The sequence below is a fragment of the Epinephelus moara genome, chromosome 18, assembly GCF_006386435.1.
Source record: "Epinephelus moara isolate mb chromosome 18, YSFRI_EMoa_1.0, whole genome shotgun sequence".
Lineage (NCBI taxonomy): Eukaryota > Metazoa > Chordata > Actinopteri > Perciformes > Serranidae > Epinephelus > Epinephelus moara.
Window position 1 is genome coordinate 5,100,871 of NC_065523.1, and position 7,504 is coordinate 5,108,374.

Genomic DNA, 7,504 nt, shown 5'->3' on the forward strand with positions numbered 1-7,504 from the left:
TTGGTATTGAGTGGTAGAAGTTAAGAAATGTGCCACATATCCTGGTTTCAGCCAGGTACTTACACCACTACTGCATATCACCCACTCTGGAAGGCAGCGCATTGCTCTGAGCAGATAGAGCGCTCAGAGGTCGGGGAAAGGTGGGAGGGATGGGGTGGATCAAATTGGTTTTGACACTTTTCTAGCTTGTTAAAAAAAGGACATACAGTAAAACAAAAAAAATTAAGAAAAGCGCTCAAATTTTAGGGGTGCTGGTATTCAATTTAGGGGTGCTTGAGCACCCCCCAAAAATGGTCTAGAAACACCCATGGATCAGCCCCAATTAGAAGGTCACACTAGGTATTAGTGTTTTCACATGAAGCATTGGCCTGAGGCGACAGTAGGCCTAATGTTAGAGAGGCAAGCTACAACCTGCAGTGTGGGCAAATTACTCCGTTGCTGCAGTGTCAAGCAATGAGTGTTACTTTAAACCCTCATCAGAAGCAGGATCATCCTGAGACATTTAGGAAGTCCAACGTCATGGTGATGTGAGATGGTTTTTCCTGCTCCAGGAACACCCTAATCCCAGAGACTGGCAGGCATGGGGTAATTTGGTCTGTGTCTAATTCAGATCAGTCTCAGGATCGGTAATTACAGTACAGAAAATACAACAGAAAGTCACATTACTGTGTCAGACAGTAAGTGTAGTGACCTGCAGCTCATCAGACAGCCAGCACACAAAACACACATTACTGCAGATTTTTTTTCCCAGTTAATCAATTCCAAAAGATTTATTCAAAACAAATGGGGCAGAGACAGTAATGTGATTCACCATTGCTTTTGTCTGAATGACAGACAGATGGACACTTAGACAGATGGAGACTTTGTGATGAAAATGGCCATTATGACATAAAGCATGATTGGGAGAAGTGCTGCTGTAAAATAAAAGCAGATTTAGGAAAAGCACATTTTGAAATAAGCACTTCTAAACCAAGTAAATATGACCTCTCATTGTGAAAGGGATATTGGACTTACTTTAGGAATACTTAGGTTAGTTAAAAGCAATGTTAGGTCATCTAAGTTAATGAACTTGTATTACAGTAACACAATGATTGTGAATTGATCTAATAAAAAAAAAAAAAATCTTATCAATAAAAAATATTTAAGCTTACCTAACCTAAGTCATTCATGTTATGATGGATTTAAAGGGGCAAAAAGCAAAATCGTTTCACCGCTAGGTTTGCTGTTGTGCACTGCCTGTAGACCAAAACAAAGTGTGTCATGAGCCACTCCTCCCTCTGCCTCTGCTCTCCACCCCCCACCCCACTTGCCTCGTCTGTGCAGCCGAGCACCGCAGCATCTCCACGGACTATTACATCCAGATGGTCCCGGTGTTTCTTCCGCAGGCTCCACTTCACTCAGCTGCCCGATATACCCGCTGCTTCTTCCCACATTAACCTGAATAACAAACCAGGGCTCGGTGCTCCGGTTGGATCCAAACAGAGAGCCGGGGCTAACGTTAGCTGGGAAGCTAGCAGAGACTAACTGGCTGTGCTGGCAGCCGAGTGAAGTGGAGCCTGAGGAGGAAGCACCGATTAGCCCCGGTTTCACTACAGGCAGATTCACTCGCCACAGGGGCGAGGAAATAAAACCTAAACAGCCAACTTAGTTTGGCTTAGTTTAGCAGTTAGCGATGTCTTTCACTCACTCTCGGTCTCTGCTGTGTTTAGCTATTTCCCTGCTTTCCTGTTAGCGTTAGCACTAGTCGGCTGCCACGCTAACGTTCCTACTCTTCTCCGTGAGCCCGTGTAGGGACGTTAGCGTTAGCTCCTGGAGTTAGCACTAGAGCTACTACGGCTACATGTGCCTAACGTTACTGTAATACTAATTAAAACAGACATTTGACTTTATGTTGTACCTGTCCAGGAGAAGAAGTGCTAGCTCCAAGTCAAATTGTAGCCCCTTTAGCTCTCGCAGTGCTCTCCACCTTGGAAATGCAAGGCCAATGTTAATCCGAGTTCTGTCCCTTTCTTTATCCGACAACTTCTTTGCCAACAACCATTGTTTCTTAAGAGGTAATGTCGGATCCTGGTCGTCTTCAGGTGAACGTTTCATTCCGCTCTCCACCATTTCGCTTCGAAAATACACGCTGCCATTGCTCACTGGCTGTAGCCTTTTATAGGGAGGGAGGGCCAAGGGCTCTGAGGGGGGGAGGGGGACGCACAGCCAGACCGGCTTGTAAACAAGGGGCTGGAGATCAACACACTGTTGCCAACTCCTCAGTAAGAAAAGTAGCTATTGGCTGTCCTAAAAGTCGCTAGAAGTTGCTAAATGACGTCAACGCCTAATTTGCATAATTGTCCATATGCATGTAATTGTAATGGCTGCTGTAGGACAGAGGAATAACGTCGTGGGAGAGACAAAAACTGAGTAAAAAAAACACCCTGAATATGTTTAGAACTACAAATGAACCTTCTTTCAGTGATTTATATTAGACAAAGAAAATTTTACATTTACAACCTGCCCTGACTGTAAACCAGGTCGGGATCAGCCAGCGGCGGTTCCGCGCATGCGCGATTCACTTGCAGTCTGTGGAGGGGTTAACGTCTCCTGCTCTGACTGCTGCTGGGAGGGAGGACTGGGCCGTCTGTGAGTGCTTTGGGGCGAGGGAAGGGCCCACGGCAGCATCGTAGTAGTCTCCAGAAGTCTTCAATAACATCAGAAAAAGTCACTAGATTTGTTGCTAGTTGCTTTTTTGAAAAAGAGTCGCTAGAGGGGTCTGAAAAGTCGCTAAATATAGCGACAAAGTCGCTAAGTTGGCAACACTGGATCAACACAGAGAGAGGGTGTGTGAGGTCATGCTATACTCCAGATGAAATTACACCTCTAGTTCGTCACATAGCAATTTTTTAATTCCTTCAATCTAGAAATGATGAATTTTGCTTATTGCTCCTTTTAAGAGTATGTTTAGCAGCTACATATTTTGTTGTTTCAACATATATTGTACTTGTAGAGGTTAAATAATAAATGTAGGTTTCATTAATTAAAACATTAGGTTTTCATCTAATGTATGTTTTATTAATTTATTTGACAAAATTCTTGTCAGCTGATTTCACAGAAATTATTTTTGTACACCCACCATGTTTTTGTTATTTCCTTTATTCACCAACACATCACTTCATTTGTTAACAATTTGGTGCACTTGGTAAAACCCCCCCCCCAAAAAAAACCAATACAATAACATTTTTGGCACCGCAAGTGTAACACATATAATTAGTGCTACAACTATTAGTCAGTTTATCGACTGATAGAACATTAACTATTTTGATGAATCAACTGTTTGAGTCATTTAAAAAAAGACAACTCTCTGACTCAGGTTTCTAAATATGAATATGCTCCTGTTTATTTCATCCTTTATGACAGTAACCTAAATATTTTGCGTTGTGGACTGTTGATCAGGACAAAATAAAACACTTTAGGTAGCACTAAATGTCAGAAAAGGTTTAAAAATGTCACTATTCCCCAAAACCCAAATGGTTAATAGAAAGCATTTTCAAAAATGAAAAAAATCATTTGTTACAGCCCTACAAGAAAATAAACACACGTTCAGTACATACTTTAACTATATATGACTCAAACAGTTTTTTGGGGGGAGTTTTTCCTTATCTGCTGTGAGGGTCAAAAGGACAGAGGGATGTCGTATGCTGTAAAGCCCCCTGAGGCAAATTGTTATTTGTGATATTGGGCTTTATGAATAAAACTGATTGTTTTCCCGTTGCCAGCACATAATATTACACATTTCATGCCCACTACCACGTAATGAGTTCTTAAGAGTTAGTGTAAAAAAATAAATAATAAAAAGATTTGTCTCCAGTTAATTAGAATCTTTATAGTTAGGCTAATTACTGCAGCTCAGTGCTCAGTAGAAGAGTGTGCGTTAGGCTTATATGAACTGAATTATTTACGTGGTGAAAGATAAATCATCATAAGAATTGTGTAACACTCGTGTGTCAAGCATGGATTTGGCTTATTGTCCTTGGTCAATACTTGTGGGCGGTCAGGAGGGAGAGGAATACCACTCCTCTGTGCCACATTATGAAAAACACCACACAGCCTGATTATTTTGCACACTTTTACTGGGTGGTGCAAGAGTGTGCCACCTGAGGCATCTACAGCACACCATCTGTACTTGCTCTGAGTGCGCTCATGCTAGTCTGTGTCATCTCAAGATTTAAAAAAAAAACAANAAGATTTAAAGAAAAAAAAAAAAAAAAAAACTGGGATACTGGGATTAAAGGGTACTGCATCTTCCATATTCATCATGTTGATGCTTACGAAATCAGGGATGGCTGTTGTTTACTAGTCCTATAGGATGAGATTGAACACAATTGTTTTATAACTAAAGACAGCTTTAGAGAGATAGTTAAAGATTATATGTAAAATTTGAAAAATGAATGACTTAAACATTTACCTGCCTGCGAATTCCCACTGTTAACAGCCAATTGCTGGAAACCCACAGTGGTAAGAACCTGTATTTGGACCCAGATGGTGTGGTTCTGGCATGCTGTCCTCTCTAATACTAGCTCTAATTCAGCAAATACAATCAAAAGCACAGTGCTAGGGAATCTAGATCGGCTTATTGGCCAGTCATCATCATGGGCCAATAAATCTTTGTGGTCCCTGAAAACTCCTCCCCTCCTAATTCTTCCATTTATGTAGTCCGCCAGCAGTGTCATCCCGCAGCATTACGCATGAGGGTCACCGCAGTATTTATATGTTTACAGGAATTAGACCAATTGTTAACACTTTGCCAAAATGACTGCATCACTCAGTGGTATCCCCACCCTGAGATACAATTTGAAGATGGAACTTTGATAGGTGATAACAAGAATATATAGTGTAATGATTCTCTTCTTTTCAGTCTTTGAAATTTCACATAATCCACATGTGCAGGTAAGTGAGGATGTGCCAGANCCTCAGGAAGAGCAACTGAGGAGGGATCCCTCTTTCAGGACGGACAGACATGCAATAGATGTCGTACAGAACAGATCAGCATAATAAATTAACAGTAATCCGTATGACACAATGAGACAGAAAGAGAGAGAGGTAACTGGAGGAAGCAGTGTGTGTGGGGCTGCTCTTCTCCAGCACGCTCTGTGGGCCTCACAACACAGTCGTTCACTGCAGCGATTTTACACACAAAAAACTATCTGAAAACAAAACTTGTACTGGATGATATATGTACAGTATTGAAGGGTAATATTTAAAAATATTTTTACTGTGAGGGGGATACCAAGACCAAAAAGGGCTAAAGATGTCTCTGTGTTAGGTGGACCCAGTTGAGCCTTAAGTGGGATTTATTCTTGTGCACTGAGTCAACGCCGTACCCTACGCCAGTGATTTTCAAACTTTTTGTGCCCAAGGCAAACCAAAGGGCAATCAATCAATTTCAATCAATCAATTTTATTTCTAAAGCCCAGTATCACAAATCACAATTTGCTTCAGAGGGCTTTACAGCATATGACCTCCCTCTGTCCTTATGACCCTCACAGCGGATAAGGAAAAACTCCCCAAAAAAAACCTTTAACAGGGGAAAAAAAACGGTAGAAACCTCAGGAAGAGCAACTGAGGAGGGATCCCTCTTCCAGGACAGACAGATGTGCAATAGATGTCGTACAGAACAGATCAGCATGATAAATTAACAGTAAACCGTATGACACAATGAGACAGAAAGAGAGACAGAGAGATGCAGGACAGACGGTAATGATAACAGCTTACAACAACATTAATTAAAGTAATAATATTATAATTATAATTACAGCCATTGTGGTTCAATATGTTGAAAGTATATATTAATATCTGATAGTATACATATGTGACAATAATCACATGTGTAACAGCAGCAGGAGGCATCAGGCAGGACCACGGCAGCAGCACAACCACACACGTCACACTATCCAGGCACCGCTGCGATATGAGTTAACCTGCAAGACAGTGGAGCACAAAGGCTCTGGAGAAGAAGCTGAGTTAGTGACATGCAGTACAGCTGAGTTAGCGAGATGCAGTAACAGGACATGAGTGTTAGCAAGAGAGAAAGAGAAAGAGAAAGAGAGACAGAGAGAGACAGAGAGAGAAGTTGCTCGGTGTATTAGGAGGTCCGCCGGCAGACTAGGCCGAAGTCGTTACATATTTTTTCATCACCACTATTGATACTCATGAGTATTGTGCAACCAGTTGATGTTTCTATTGTTGGTAGGTTCTTGATTAAAGCAAATAATTACAATCTTTTAACATAACTATCCTCCCACAACTGCATATACAGACACCAGGCTTGCTCGCTGTCTTTGCATTATGCAAAACAGTATAAGTTTCACAGTTTGCTGCGAAGCGTGCTGCCTACAGTCTTGTCCCACATTTTACAGGTGCGCGTACATTCATAGATTAAAAATGATTTATGCAACTTGCTTTTGAATTAAGCATATTTTTGTGTCTTCCACAGTGTGTAACTTTGCCAGAGCTTCCTGCGGTTGTAGTCTTCAAGGATGGGGCCTACTTTACCTATGATGTGTATTGTGTCAGCCTAACTAGGGGCTGGTACAGGGCAAGCCTGAGCCAGCCCTAACTATAAGCTTTATCAANAACAAAAGCGTGGACCAATTTTTCTGCATCTTTTCGGGTCAGGATAGGCCTAATTTTCGCAATATTACTTAGATGAAAAAATGCAGTCCCTGAGATTTGTTTTAAATGAGAATCAAAAGACAAATCTTGGTCAAATATTACTCCGAGGTTTCTTACGGTAGTGCTAGAGGCCAGAGCAATGCCATCCAAATATATATCTATCACCGTTTAGACTAATCTGATGTTTGTAAAGTCTATAAACACAATGACTGAACAAACATTACTATTTCTGTGTGCACGTTTTGTAATTAATAACATGGTTATCGTAGATTAGCTGGACTAACCATTAGCCCCGTTAGCGGTGTCTGTAATGACTCATTAACTCAATGAACGGTCCATGAAAAAAATATTTTTTCCAGCGGATGTCTTAGTTACAACATTTTTGAGCTAACTGGAGTAGTTTCATGTCGTATCCGACAACGAGAGGCTTTTAACAGATGACGTGCTGATGTTAGCTTTGCTGCTGCTGTTAGCTGTCCCTGTCAGCTGCAGCAACTGATGCTTTCTAGACATCGTGATTTCCCAAAACTGAATAAATACCACACATAGCAACACAATACTGCTTTGCTAGTTCAATCATGTTGTAAGTAAGACATCCGCTGGAAGAAATATTTTTTTCACCTACCGTTCATTGAGTTAATGAGTCATTACAGACACCGCTAACGGGGCTAACAGCTAACGGTTAGCCCAGCTAATCTACGATACGATGTTATTAATTACAAAACGTGCACACAGAAATTAATGTTTGTTCAATCAGTGTGTTTATAGACTTTACAAACACCAGATTAGTCTAAACGGTGATATAGTGACGTGAAAATGTGATATATATATATATATATATATATAT